This window comes from Pan troglodytes, chromosome 2, assembly GCF_028858775.2.
Source record: "Pan troglodytes isolate AG18354 chromosome 2, NHGRI_mPanTro3-v2.0_pri, whole genome shotgun sequence".
Lineage (NCBI taxonomy): Eukaryota > Metazoa > Chordata > Mammalia > Primates > Hominidae > Pan > Pan troglodytes.
Genome location: NC_086015.1, coordinates 79483731 through 79499638, shown reverse-complemented (window position 1 = coordinate 79499638; position 15908 = coordinate 79483731).

Below are 15908 nucleotides of genomic sequence, written 5' to 3'. Positions count from 1 at the left end.
AGATCTGCCTGACAATCCCATATACTCAACAACAACAAAAAACTGGCTTCAGATCTCAGAGCCAATAAAAATCAGGAAAGTTAGTAGATTCTTCCTGACTCTAGAATCTTCATATCCTGAACTCTTAAAGAAACTTTAATCAGTCACCTACAGTCTACCACCCACTTAAAAAGAGCAAAGCTACCTCAGCTCCTCCGGACCCATTTTAAGCTCCCCCGTCTTCAAAGCCTAACAGATTAAGCAGCTCTCCAGTGCACAACCTGCGCCCATGTAAATGCCAAACAGAGTCCTAAACCCAGCCCTGGCCACTGTCTCTGAAAAAACTCTCCAAGAAAAAAGTAAGAAATTGACTTTACAGAAGTAAAACCACACCAGGCTAAGTACAAATACCTTCTAGTACGAGTAAACACCTTCTCCAGATAGACTAAGGCATTTGCTACCGAAAACGAAACCACCAACACAGTAGTTAAGTTTTTACGCAATGAAATCATCCCTCAATATAGGTTGCCTGCTGCCATAAAGTCTGATAATAGACCAGCCTTCACCTCGCCTATAGCTCAGTCAGTCAGTAAGGCGTTAAATATTCAACAGAAGCTCCATTGTGCCTATCAACCCCAGAGCTCCAGGCAAATAGAACGCGTGAACCACACCCTAAAAAACACTCTTACAAAATCTTAAAAACCAGTGTAAATTAAGTAAGTCTCCTTCCTTTAGCCTTACTTAAAGTAAGGTGCACCCCTTACCAGGCTAAGTTCTTACCCTTTGAAATCATGTATAAGAAGGGGCTGCCTATCTTGCTTAAGCTAAGAGATGCCAAATTCGCGGAAATATCACAAACTAATTTATTACAGTACCTATAGTCTCTCCAACAGGTACAAGGGATCATCCTGCAACTTGTTCGAGGAGCCCATCCCAATCCAATTCCTGACCAGACAAAGTCCTGCCATTCATTCCAGCCAGGAGACCTAGTGTTTGTTAAAAAGTTCCAAAAAGAAAGACTCACTCCTGCTTAGAAAAGACCTCACACCGTCATCCTCACGACTCCAACTGCTCTGAAAGTAGACGGCATTCCTGCTTAGATTCATCACCCCCGCATCAAAAAGGCCAACAGAGCCCAGCTAAAAACATAAGTCTCCAGGCCTAAGTCAGACCCCTTAAAACTGCACCTAAGTCAGGTGAAGCCATTAGATTAATTCTTTTTATCTACCTCACTTATTTGTTTTTGCCCTTTATGTCCTCTGTGCCTTCCTACTCCTTTCTCCTCACCTCTTTCACAACAGGATGTGTATTTGCAAACACCACTTAGAAGGCCAGTACCTCCAAGGAAGTCTCCTTTGCAGTTGATTTATTTTTACTTTTCTCAAAGCCAGCCCATACCCACGAAAAGCAACACAATCTGCCAGTCCCAGGAGCAGGAAGTGTCGACCTTGCAGCAAGATTCAGACACTCCAAGAGCCAAACTAAATGAAGAAGCTCCAAAAGTGCAGAAAAAAGACTCCAAAATATTGACTTTTACCTCTGTCCTAGAAATCACCCTGATGCTAGCTGTCAAGATGCTTATCAGTTTTTCTGTCCTGGTTAGACATGTGTAACTTTAGCCACCTACTCTAAAAGATCAACCAGATCTTCAACTCTTTCCATAAGTCGTGCTTCTCATCCTAAATTATGTACTAGAAAAAATTGTAATCCTCTTACTATAACTGTCCATGACCTTAATTCAACTCAATAGTATCATGGCATGGCATGAAGATTAAGATTTTATATCCCAGGATTTAATGTTAAGTCTATGTTCACCATCCAAAAAAACCCTAGTCTCATGAAGCCCACCCAAGCCAATCAGACCTTTAACTGATCTAAGTAACCCTATGTTCCAGAAACACCCTGACAAAGTTGATTTAATTGTTCCTCCACCATTCTCAGTCATAAAAGATGCACTCCAAAAAGTGCAAGAAAATCTAGACAAGCGCCAACAAGAACAAGAAAATAACATCCCCTAGTATCAAAACATGTTCAACTAGAACCCATAGCTAACCACTCTAATTACTAAATTAGCCAGACCCCCTCCCCATCCTACTAATAAGTCTAATTTTTGGGCCTTGTATATTAAATTAGTTCCTTAGTTTTGTAGAACAAAGCATAGCTTCTGTCAAACTTATGTATCTTAAGACTCAATATAACCCCCTTTTTATAACTGAAGAATCAACGATTTGATTCCCCAAAAACACAAGTGAGGAATGTAATGCCCAACCTTGTTTTTACTAACCCTGTTCTTAGACTCTCCCTTTCTTTTAGTGACCTAGCCTTGTTTCCACCTGAATTGACTCTCTCTTAGCTAAGAGAGCCAGACAGACTCCATTTCTTGGCTCTTTCACTGGCAGCCCCTTCCTCAAGGACTTAACTTGTGCAAGCTGACTCCCAGCACATCGAAGAATGCAATTAACTGATAAGATACTGTGGCGAGCAATAACCGCAGTTCCCAGGAATTCATCCTATTGATAACGCCCGAAGTCCCGTGTCTATCACCTTATAATAGTCTTAAAGGCCCTAGACCTAGAACTGTTTACTTTCCTGTAACAATTTATCCTTTTAACTTTTTTGCCTACTTTACTTATGTAAAATTGTTTTAACTAGACACCCCTCCCCTTTCTAAACCAAAGTATAAAAGAAAATCTTAGCCCCTTCTTCGAAGCCGAGAGAACTTTAAACGTTAGCCGTTCCTTAGCCGCCGGCTAAATAAACAGACTCTTAATTCATCTCAAAGTGTAGCGTTTTCTCTAACTCGCTCAAGAACAACACATCCAGCAGGTACGTAATCCACTCTAAAATGCTGTCCTGGGGTAGTGAAGATGATGTTGCTGGAAATATCCTTAAATGTCATGTGGATGAGTTCCCCCAGAGGCATACATGCTGAGCTAAATACTTTGCTGATGAAGGGTACAATTTGAAGGGATTTTGAAAGGCAGAGTGAGGTTCCTCAGAAGGCTGTTGCTACAGACAGCCAGGAGGAGAAATTACATGGACAGATAGAGTGGCATGACCATTGGATAAGGGTTTTTTTGTTTGTTTTTGAGATGGAGTTTTGCTCTTGTTGCCCAGGCTGGAGAGCAATGGCGTGATCTCAGCTCACCGCAACCTACACCTCCCAGGTTCAAGTGATTCTCCTGCCTCAGCCTCCCTAGTAGCTGGGATTACAGGCATGTGCCACCACACCTGGCTAATTTTGTATTTTTAGTAGAGACAGGGTTTCTCCATGTTGATCAAGCTGGTCTTGAACTCCCGACCTAAGGTGATCCGCCCGCCTTAGCCTCCTAAAGTGCTGGGATTACAGGCATGAGCCACAGCACCCAGGTTGGATGAGAGTCTTTAGCAAAAATGGAAGTTTTGGTATCTTGCAGTTTAATCTCTTCATTTATGTCCTCCTGAAATCTTCAGTAATAGCACACTTTGTCAATGCTTCTGGGGTCGTACTTAGGGGGACTTAAAGGAGATGTGATGTGGCAGCCTTTGACTCAAGGGAGTATTATACTAGCTCAAAGAGATCTGGGTACATGCCAGTTGAACCAACTCTTCTGAGGATGTGATAGATCCTGGGAGGCCACTCTGATCCTGCCAACCTTAAGGCCAGATGAGTCTTTGAAAAACATGGTTTGGCTTAACACCAGCACTTAGTCTAATACCCACCATGAATCTTGCTGAAGTGAAGCTATACAAATACCTTTTCAAAAGATTTTTTTTTTTCATTTCAGATCCTTCTTAGAAATTCCTAAGGCTCAATGCTGTGTGGAAGTTTCTAAGAAAGAAAATAGTTTCCGATCTTTGGGATTCTCCTGAGATGGTCCAATCTGCAAAAATTTCATTGCCATTTCCATCAAGGACACTGAGAACAAGAGTCTTATCTAGATTGGATCCTGGGAATTGAGAAGTTTCCTCAAGTGGGAAATGCAAACTCCACAGGCTCACACCCTTGTGGGCTATTTCAGTTACCTATTGCACCCTAAAATTAGAAACTTTAAACCACCATAAGTCATTATTGCTCATGACCCTGTGAGTTGCATGGGGACTTCCTGTCTGGCTTAACCTGGGCTCATTTGTGTGGCTACCTGCAGCTGGAGGGCCAGATGGGCGGAACATCCAGGACAGCCTCACGCATGTTCCTGGCAGTTAGTGCTGGCTGTCAGCCGGGGAACCTTATTTTCCTCCATGTGGCCCCTCGCCCTCCAGAGCCCCTCTCCAAATGACCCTTTAAACAGGATAGCCAAGGCTTGCTTGGTGCCAGCATCCAAGAGGGCAAAAATATGGAAACTACGAGAGGGCCCTCAAGGCCTAAGACTATATGCATCCCAAAAATCTGAGGTCTCAGTTAATTCAGAAAGTTTATTTTGCCAAGGTTGAGGACGCACCCCTGTGATACAGCCTCAGGAGGTCCTGACAACATGTGCCTAAGGTGGTAGGGACACAGCTTGGTTTCATACATTTTAGAGAGACATAAGACATCAATCAATATGTGCAAGATGTACATTGGTCCAGTCTGGAAAGGCAGGACAACTCCAGGTGAAGGTGAAGGTGAGACAACTCGAAGCCGGGAGGGGGTTTCCAGGTCATAGGTAGTTAAGAGACAAATGGTTGCATTCTTTTGAGTTCCTGATTAGCCTCTCCAAATGAGGCAATCAGATATACATTTATCTCAGTGAGCAAAGGGGTGACTTTGAATAGAATGGGAGGCAGGTTTGCCCTAAGCCGTTCCCAGCTTGACATTTCTCTTCAGCTCAGTAACTTTTTTTTTGGGGGGGGGGACAGAGTCTCACTCTGTTGCCCAGGCGGGAGTGCAGTGGTGTGATCTCAGCTCACTGCAACCTCCAACTCGAGGGTTCAAGCAATTTTCCCTGCCTCAGCCTCCCGAGTAGCTGGGATTACAGGCGCCTGCCACCACACCTGGCTAATTTTCATATTTTTTAGTAGAGACGGGGTTTCATCATGTTGGCCAGGCTGGTCTTGAACTCCTGACCGGTGATCTGCCCGCCTCAGCTTCCCAAAGTGCTGGGAACTCCTGACCTCAGGTGATCCACCTGCCTCAGCTTCCCAAAGTGCTGGGATTACAGGCGTGAGCCACCGAGCCCGGCCTAGCTTAGTGATCTTGGGTCCCCAAGCTTTATTTTCCTTTCACGGCTAGAAGTTGGTCACCATCACTTTGGCAGCATTCCACTGGCCAAAGCAAGTCATAGGCAGCCCAGATTCATGTAGAGGAATATAAACTCTACGTCTTAAAGGAAAGATTGGTTCAATTACACTGCACGAGCGTTTGCAGAAAGTTGTACCCATCTTTGGAAACTACCACACACACACACACCCACACACACACCTTTACATGTAACCCTCCCTTGAGGTGCATCTACTTCCAGGCAGAACTTAAACTTGACAGTACTCGACAGAAGAAAAGTAGTGTACTAAATGCCAGTTCTCTTCTTACTCAACTTCAGCGTCATTATAAGCAGATTCTCACACAGTTTATGTGTCTTGAGAAACATAGTAATTAATCTTTGGAATTTAAGAATTTGAATTCATAGCAGTAGCCTGTGCATAGGAAATATGCATATGGTAAGTTTTTCCTTTCTGATAAATCATGCTGAAGGAATCACAATGTAACTTTTTTTTTTTTTTTTTTTGAGAGGGAATCTCACTCTGTTGCCCAGGCTGGAGTGCAGTGGCATGATCTCAGCTCACTGCAACCTCCACCTCCCGGGTTCAAGTGATTCTCCTGCCTCAGCCTCCTGAGTAGCTGGGATTACAGGTGCGCAAGACGGGGTTTCACCATGTTGGTCAGGTTGGTCTCGAAATCCTGACCTCTGATCTGCCCACCTCGGCCTCCCAAAGTGCTGGGATTATAGGCGTGAGCCACCGGCTCACGTATACTGTAACTGTATATTGAAAGTTTCTTTTTTTAATAATTAACAGGTTTAACAGAATATATCTCCTAATCTATTCCTTTTACTGCAGACATCTATTGCCTTTTCAGCCTAGCAGCTCTCCCCTCTATGGAGACTCACACTTCCTACTCCAGTCACGTGCCTCTCATGGGGGCTGCCATGTTCTCACATGACTCCACCCCTCTGGCCTCAGTTGATTGGCTCAGGGATGAACATCTGGCCTAAATTGGCCAATAAGAATTCTTCCCTTGAATATTTTTCCAAACTGGAACCAGACCAAGTTAATCATTCTCTGTGATGACAGGAACTGTGTGTAATGAGAAATACAGGAGCTTTTGTGACCACATATCTCGCCTTATGGAGAAAAGGCTTGAGTAAGAAGAAATTAAGCCAGTATGCAGACAAACCTAGAGACAGAGATGGAGAGAGAGAGCTGATGGTGTCTCCATCCAGAGATGGAGAGAGAGATCTTGTGGTAAGCCCCTTGGTATTTATCAATCTAGTCCATGCTTGCTACTGCATACAACCAAGACTTTCACCTGAGAGTTTTTTCAAAGTCAGGCATGGAATATATCAGAAAAGCCACAGAAGCCAGGTGCAGTGACTGACGCCCATAATCCCAACACTAGGAGGCCAAGGCAGGTGGATCACGAGGTCAGGAGTTCAAGACCAGCTTCACCAACATGACAAAACCCCGTCTTTACAAAAAATAAAAAAATTAGGGCATGTTGGCAGGCGCCTGTAATCCCAGCTACTCAGGAAGCTGAGGCAAGAGAATCGTTTGAACCTGGGAGGCAGATGTTGCAGTGAGCTGAGATCATGCCATTGCAGTCCAGCCTGGATGACAGAGCAAGACTGTGTCTCAAAAAAAAAAAAAAAAAAAAGAAAAGCCAGAGAGTTGATGCCCTGGGACCAGTCCTCAGCCAGTGACGGATGGGAACCAGGCTATAAATCCTTCAATATCTTCACCCCCTAGATGGAACAACTTTGAAATGTATTCCACATCACCTCCCAGAGGTCCCCAGTGGGGTCAAATCCTAGTTGCCTGGAGTGGTAAGCTGCTCACTGAAGCCCCCTGTGTGGCCTCCTGCCTTTTCATGAATCAGTTCCTCACTCCCCTATTGGTGTTCCCTGGAATCATCTCCTAAATAATCCACTTGCAATCCTGTCCCTCTTTCAGCATCTGCTTGGGGGTGGGGTTGGGGAGTGCAGACCAAAACATGATCCCTTTTCCACTCCACACTAGTAGGATGAGTTTCTGTCACTGGCAACCAAGATTCTGACTATTACCTCCTTGTGAGATAATTTCTAAAATGTATTTGGGAATTTCCCCACCTCCACCCCACTGCGTATGTCATCAATATGTACATTTCTTAACAAAGTTTAATGGTATTCTTTGATCAACCTCAAGTTTCACAAAGCACACTGCACTTTCATAAGGGATCCCCATGACTGACAGATCAGCCGTTCAAGAGAAGGGAAGTGTCAGAAATGGCTCTGCTAGAATCATGTATTTTTCAGTAGAACCTGGGTCAGGATGGTGTGGTTGGGATATGCTTCTGGAGCTCTGGGACCCACAAGCCTGCATGTACCATGCTGGAGTATTAGCACAACTTGAAAACATAGTGGCAGGAGGAGGCTTCCTCCCTCCCCTGCAGTTCATCCTCCACTATACCCAACGTGCTAATAGATATTGGTTAAATGAATAATGGGGCCAGGCGTGGTGGCTCACACCTGTAATCCCAGCACTTTGGGAGGCTGAGGCAGGTGGATCACCTGAGGTCAGGAGTTCAAGACCAGAATGGCCAACATGGCGAAACCCCATCTCTACTAAAAATATAAAAATTAGCCAGGTGTTGTGGTGGGCGCCTGTAATCCCAGCTACTTGGGAGGCTGAGGCAGGAGAAGCACTTGAACCTGGGAGGCAGAGTTTACAGTACGCTGACATGGCACGACTGCGCTCCAGCCTGGGTGACAGAGCGAGACTCAAAAGAAAAAATAAAAAGAAAGAAAAAAAGAATAATGGATTTATTCCTTCCAAACTGCAACTCACCAGAAGAAGACCAAGACGCATCACAATGTTGTGGCCATAATCACCACAGTGACAATAATAAATATAATCAACTCTCGAGCCAGCCACCTCCACTAAACCTAGCAGATCACATCTGGTGTTTCACTTTGGGGATGTTTTAGTGGTCACAGTAGATGGTTGCCTGACTGCTGGCTGTTTCTACTGTGTTTCAGGAATATAGAGATGTGTATGGATGACCCCTAAAATTAATTAGTAGGCAATTCTCAAAGAGCCAAACTCTACCCCAAAAGCTACTGGAATAAAAAAAAAAGAGTTTTAATTATCAAAGAGACAAACTAGATAGTAAAAGCATTTATGTTCCCTCGGAGAATCTTCCCAACCAAGGACTCAAAGTGGACTCCAGACCAGGGAATACCTGGGGCCTTGGACATTCCCAATTCTGGTATCACCTCCCATTCTCCTTTAGGTCCAGTTTTCTCAGAGGAGCATACAATGTTCATTGCCACCAAGGGTATCCAAGGACACAAACTGAAGATAATAGTGCTTTATTGTCTCTCAGTCATCTGTCTGTCCCACATGCTGGAAGGAGAGTCAAGTCCAATTTATCCAATTAGAAAATAGCAACATTGGCATCATGAAATCAGCTAACAAAACTTTCAGAGGTAATCTATCTTCCTACCAAAAGTAACTAACATCTGTGGAGCACTTACCATGGCTAAGGGTCAACGTAAGTGGTTTGCATGCTGCATGTGTCAGGATGGACTAGGTTATGCTGCAGTAACAAATTAACCCCAGAGTCTCAGCAGCTTAGCAACCAAGGTTGATTTCTTACATTCCATGTCCACAATGGGTTGGCTGGGAATGGTGTGCTCCATATGGCCATTCAAAGACCTAGAATAATGGAAATTCTACCATCTTAATGCAGGGATTCTCCCATAGTTACTGCACCAGGAGATGAGAGGATGAGATAGTTATTCCCAAGCCCTCAAATCTGTGGACTAGAAGTGATGTCAGTGACTTCCACTTATAGAGCATTGGACCCTGGCATGGATCCATCTAACTACTGGGAGTCTGGGGAATACGGGGAGCACATGGAAATCCCATGAGCAGTAACCATTCGTGCCAGCATGCATTATTTCATCTGAACCTCACAACCCCATGGAATATATAACAGAGGCTTAGAGAGTTATGGGACCTGCCCCAAGGCGTCATAGATAATGAGTTGCAGAGCTGAGATATGACCCTCCGCCTGGCAGGACTCAAACCACTAAGCTGCATATTCATTACAAAAGTCTATGAAATTCCTCATATAGCAAAACACCACACCAAGTGAAAAGAAAGCCAAGTTGTGCAAATACACAATAGAACTCCCCTGACACTTCATCTCCTCACCCACCCCACCCCCAACCGAAAGAATCAACCCACACAAATAACTGGAACGAAATTCTCAGGCAATTTCAGCAGGGGAAATTGGGTTATCTCATCTGGGTCTCACATCCCACCTCATCAAGATAAGACCTTCCCTAAACTTCACCTGAACACCTGGACACACCGTCATGTCTTGCCGCTTCTTGTTACTGGAAATCCAATGATGACATCTTTATACAACTTACAGGTCTTTCTATAAGTGCCAAGATAAATGTCATCCCTGTACCTGCATATCATTCAGAGGTAGGCAAGCTTCTATGTAAAGTGCTAGATAGTAAATATTATCAGCTTTGCAGGACACATCTGATCTCCATCCTATATATATTTTTTTGTTTTACAATTTTGTTTTCTTTTTAGATAGGGTCTAAAAAGAAAATAAAACTTATCCATGCTGTGATATGGATGAACGTTAAAAACATGCTCAGTGAAAGAACCAGACATGAAAGGTCATATATTGTACAATTCCATTTATATGCAATGTTGAGACTAAGCCAATTGACAGAGATAGAAAGTAGAGGAGAGGTTTCCAGGGGCTGCAGGAGGGGGTATGCAGGGTGACTGCTGAATGGATATGGATATGAGGCTTCCAATGGAGGTGTTGAAAAAGCTCTGAAACTAGGTAGTGGTGATAATTGCACATCATGATAAATGTACAAAATGTCACTGAATTGTACACTTTCAGATGCACAAAATGGTAAATGTTGCATATATTATACCACAATTTTATTCATTCATTTCAGAGATAGAGTCTCACTCCGTCCCCCAGGCTGCAGGGCAATGGCACAATCATAGCTCACTGCTGCCTTTACCGCCTGGGCTCAAGCAATCCTCCCACCTAGTCTTCCAAGTAGCTGGGACTACAGGTGAAGGCTACCACACCCAGGGTTTCTAATTTTTTTTATAGAGTTGCATTCTCACTATATTGCCCAGACTAGCCCAAACTCCTGGCTTCAAGCGATTCTCTCATCTCAGCCTCCCAAAGTGCTGGGATAACAGGTGTAAGCCATCACGCCAGGCAATTTTTAATTCTTATGCGAAATTTTCAACTAATAAAATCCTTGGATTAAGAAAGTGTTGATCAACATGGGGATTAGAGGAAAAACTAATTTTAAACAAGAGAAAAAATTAAATGAGATGATGTATATGTGTACAGTGCCTGGCTCATGATCACTGAGTCCACTGCAGCTTTTTTTTTTTTTTTTGAGACAGGGTCTCACTCTGTCACCCAGGCTGAGTACACTGGCATAATCACAGCTTACTGCAGCCTCAACCTCCTGGGCACAAGTGATCCTCCCACCTCAGCCTCTCAAGTAGCTGGGACTACAGGTGCACGCAACCACACCCAGCTATTTTTGTAGTTGTTGTATTTTTGGTAGTGACAGGGTCTCACCATGTTGCCCTGGCTGGCATCTTGAACTCCTGGGCTCAAGCGATCCTCCCACCTCAGCTTCCCAAAGTGCTGGGATTACAGGTGTGAGCCACCATGCCCATCCTGTTGTAGCTATTTTAATAGTACTGGTGAACAATAATTTGCTCTCCCTATAAAAACAGGACATACTAAGCCAAGGAAAGCGCTAATCTAGTTTGTTCTCCCCAGATCTTCAAAATGTTGGAATTATTATAAGAGTCCAAAATATTTCACATGGTTTGATTTTTTTTTTGGAGACGGAGTCTCATTCCATCGTCCAGGTTGGAGTGCAGTGGCACAATCTCGGCTCACTGCAACCTCCACCTCCCGGGTTCAAGCAATTCTCCTGCCTCAGCCTCCCAAGTAGCTGGGATTACAGACATGTACCATCACACCCTGTTAATTTTTGCATTTTTAGTAGAAATGGGGTTTCTCCATGTTGGCCAGGCTGGTCTCAAACTCCTGACCTCAAATGATCTACCTGCCTCAGCCTCCCAAAGTGCTGGGATTACAGGTGTAAGCCACCATGCCCAGCCAGTTTAATTTTTTATTGTGGTAAAATACATACAAAATCTATTATTTTAGCCATTTTCAAAGGAAAAATTCAGTGGTGTTAAGTGCATCCACCACATTGTACAGCCATGTCCCCCATCCATCTCCAGAACGCTTTCATACTGTCCTGCAAATATGCGGCACCTTGCTACATTCCGGGTTGTTTGTCCCACAACAGAACTGGGCAGAATTATTAATGTGGACTTTGTTCAACAACGGACTAAAGAGGGAGAAGCCCATGAACTCTGTGAGGAGTGCATGACAGGTGCTCGTGGGGTGACAGGGCTCGGGGCTCTCCAGCTGCTGCTGCTGCTGCCGCCTGTCCTACTGGGTAGCCACCCTGTCCCAGGGAGGAAGAGCACTCACAGCTACTGCTGATCTCCTTCCAGGGCTTCCACTGGGACTAGGATCAGGATGTGGACACCCCCAAACTGGACCGTCAGGCCGGGGAGAGCGTCAAGGCCAAGTACCTCATGCCGCCCTTTGTCACAATGACCTCCCCGTCCCACTTCACCGCCATCCTGGGTAAGCACCATTCTGCCCATTTCACCCGATGCCCATCAAAGCCCCAGCGCCCATCATTCCTGGAATAAGAAGCAGAGCTCGGTCAGCTCTAGGGAGGCTGAGGTGGCTCCAGGGTCTCACTCTGTTGCCCAGGCTGTAGCTCAATGGGATAGTCACAGCTCAGTGGAGCCTCAAACTCCTGGTCTCAAGCAGTCCTGCCTACCACAGGCTCCCCAGTAACTGGGGATACAGACCAACCACTGTGCCTAATTTTCTCATTTTTTTAGAGATTGGAGCAGGGGGTGTCTCACTATGTTGCCTAGGCTGGTTTTGAACTCCTGGCCTCAAGTGATCATCCCGCCTCAGCCTCCCAAAGTGCTGAGATTAGAGATATGAGCTACCGTGCTTGGCCTGATCTTTTTTAAAAAAGTAAATAAGGCCAGGCATGGTGGCTCACCCCTGTAATCCCAGCACCTTGGGAGGATGAGGCGGGTGGATTACCTGAGGTCAGGAGTTCAAGACCAGCCTGGCCAACGTGGTGAAACGTCATCTCTCCTAAAAATACAAAAATAAGCTGGGCGTGGTGGCAGACGCCTATAACCCCAGCTACTCAGGAGTCTGATACAGGAGAATCACTTGAACCCAGGAGGTGGAAGTTGAAGTGAGCCGAGATCATGCCATTGCACTCCAGTTTGGGCAACAGCACAAGATTTTGTCTCAAAAATAAATAAATAAATAAAAGTAATAAAAACAAAAAGGTAAATAATTAAAATCACTTTTAAAGAATTGTATAAAAATAAAAAAATATTGACATTTACAGAGCTCAGTTAGATGAGGTGACTCATACCCTCCAGTGGTGTCCTGGTTCTCTTACATGAGAATTCAAATGTCTTTCTGTGGCCCAAAAGATCCCATGCAGCCTGGCCACTGGCCCATCTTCTGCCAGCCTCTCTCATCTCTCTCCCTCTCCTTCACACTTCCCTCCAGATCACAAAGGCCTTTTGCCTGTGCCTTCTGCCCTGCTCCCTCCAGCCCCAGGGACTTGGCCTGTGCTATTCCAGTCCCTCCAGCATACCAGGAGCATACAGTCTAGCTGGGGAGACAGACACCAGACACCCTAACAGGCACATACATCCTGTGACAACTTGGGAGGCACCAAGGAGGAAAACGAGTTTTCCAGGCACAGACTACAGGGGTAAACTGGCTTCAAACTAGAGAGGGAGAAAGGGGCTCTCTGAGCATGGGGCAGTTGAGCTGAAAGAGATCTCAGGGGACCAGAGCAAGGAAAAGTGTTCCAGGCAGAGGGAACAGCATGTGTGAGGTCTCTGAGACAAAGACCTTGTCATTTCAGAATCCCAGTGGCCACTAAAATACAGGGATTCCAACCTAAAAAGGAGGGAGAGGAGGTGGCTGGAAAGCAAAGGACTCTGTGTAAGCATCATAATAATGGGGGTGGAGCCAAGATGGCTGACTAGAAAGAGCTCCAGTCTACAGCTCCCAGCATGAGCAACACAGAAGACAGGTGATTTCTGCATTTCCAAATGAGGTACTGGGTTCATCTCAGTGGGGAGTGTCAGAAAGTGGGTGCAGGACAGTGGGTGCAGTGCACTGAGTGTGAGCCCAAGCAGGGTGAGGCATTCCCTCACCCAGGAAGCACAAGGGGTCAGAGAATTCCCTTTGCTAGTCAAAGAAAGGGGTGACAGATGGTACCTGGAAAATTGGGTCACTCCCACCCTAATACTGTGCTTTTCCAACAGTCTTAGCAAATGGCACACCAGGAGATTATATCCCGCACATGGCTCGGAGTGTCCTACATCCACGGATCCTCGCTCATTGCTAGCACAGCAGTCTGAGATCAAACTGCAAGGCAGCAGCAAGGCTGTGGGAGGGGCGCCCACCATTGCCTAGGCTTCAGTAGGTAAACAAAGCAGCTGGGAAGCTTGAACTGGGTGGAGCCCTCTGCAGCTTAAGGAGGCCTGACTGCCTTTGTGGACTCCACCTCTGGGGGCAGGGCATAGCCAAACAAAAGGCAGCAGAATCCTCTGCAGACTTAAAAGTCCCTGTCTGACAGCTTTTAAGAGAGTAGTGGTTCTCCCAGCATGCAGCTGGAGATCTGAAAATGGACAGACTGCCTCCTCAAGTGGGTCCCTGACCCCCGAGTAGCCTAACTGGGAGGCACCACCCACTAGGGGCAGAATGACACCTCACATGGCTGGGTACTCCTCTGAGACAAAACTTCCAGAGGAACGATCAGTCAGCAACATTTGCTGCTCACAAATATCCACTGTTCTGCAGCCTCTGCTGCTGATACCCAGGCTAACAGGGTCTGGAGTGGACCTCCAGCAAACTCCAACAGACCTGCACTGAGGGTCCTGACTGTTAGAAGGAAAACAAACAAAGAGAAGGGACATCCACACCAAAACCCCATCTGTACGTCACCATCTTCAAAGACCAAAGGTAGATAAAACCACAAAGATGGGGAAAAAACAGAGCAGAAAAATGGGAAACTCTAAAAATAAGAGTGCCTCTCCTCCTCCAAAGGAATACAGCTCCTCACCAGCAATGGAACAAAGCTGGACAGAGAATGACTTTGACGAGTTGAGAGAAGAAGGCTTCAGACGATCAAACTGCTTCGAGCTAAAGGAGGAAGTTCAAACCCATGGCAAAGAAGTTGAAATCCTTGAAAAAAGATTAGATGAATGGTTAACTAGAATGGATGAATGGCTAACTGGAATAACCAATGCAGAGAAGTCCTTAAAGGACCTGATGGAGCTGAAAACCAAGGCAAGAGAACTACATGACGAATGCACAAGCCTCAGTAGCCGATTCAATCAACTGGAAGAAAGGGTATCAGTGATGGAAGATGAAATGAATGAAATGAAGCGAGAAGAGAAGTTTAGAGAAAAAAGAATATAAAGAAATGAACAAAGCCTCCAAGAAATATGGGACTATGTGAAAAGACCAAATCTACGTCTGACTGGTGTACCTGAAAGTGACGGGGAGAATGGAACCAAGTTGGAAAACACTCTTCAGGATATTATGCAGGAGAACTTCCCCAATCTAGCAAGGCAGGCCAACATTCAAATTCAAGAAATACAGAGAATGCCACAAAGATACTCCTCGAGAAGAACAACTACAAGACACATAATTGTCAGATTCATCAAAGTTAAAATGAAGGAAAAAATGTTAAGGGCAGCCAGAGAGAAAGGTCCGGTTATGTGCAAAGGGAAGCCCATCAGACTAACAACTGATCTCTCAGCAGAAACTCTACAAGCCAGAAGAGAGTGGGGACCAATTTTCAACATTCTTTTTTTTTTTTTTTTTTTTTTTTGAGACGGAGTCTTGCTCTGTCGCCCAGGCTGGAGTGCAGTGGCGCGATCTCGGCTCACTGCAAGCTCCGCCTCCCGGGTTCACGCCATTCTCCTGCCTCAGCCTCCCGAGTAGCTGGGACTACAGGCGCCCGCTACCACGCCCGGCTAATTTTTTTGTATTTTTAGTAGAGACGGGGTTTCACCGTGTTAGCCAGGATGGTCTCGATCTCCTGACCTCGTGATCCGCCCGCCTCGGCCTCCCAAAGTGCTGGGATTACAGGCGTGTCAACATTCTTAAAGAGAAGAATTTTCAACCCAGATCTCATATCCAGCGAAATAAGTGGATCCAGTGAAATAAGCTTCACAAGTGAAGGAGAAATAAAATCCTTTACAGACAAGCAAATGCTGAGAGATTTTGTCACCACCAGGCCTGCCCTACAAGAGCTCCTGAAGGAAGCACTAAACATGGAAAGGGAAAACCATTACCAGCCACTGCAAAAACATGCCAAATTGTAAAGATCATCGAGGCTAGGAAGAAACTGCATCAACTAACCAGTGAAATAACCAGCTAACATCATAATGACAGGATCAAATTACACATAAAAATATTAACCTTGAATGTCAATGGGCTAAATTCTCCGATTAAAAGACACAGACTGGCAAATTGGATAAAGAGTCAAGACCCATCACTGTCCTGTATACAGGAAATCCATCTCATGTGCAGAGACACACATAGGCTCAAAATAAAG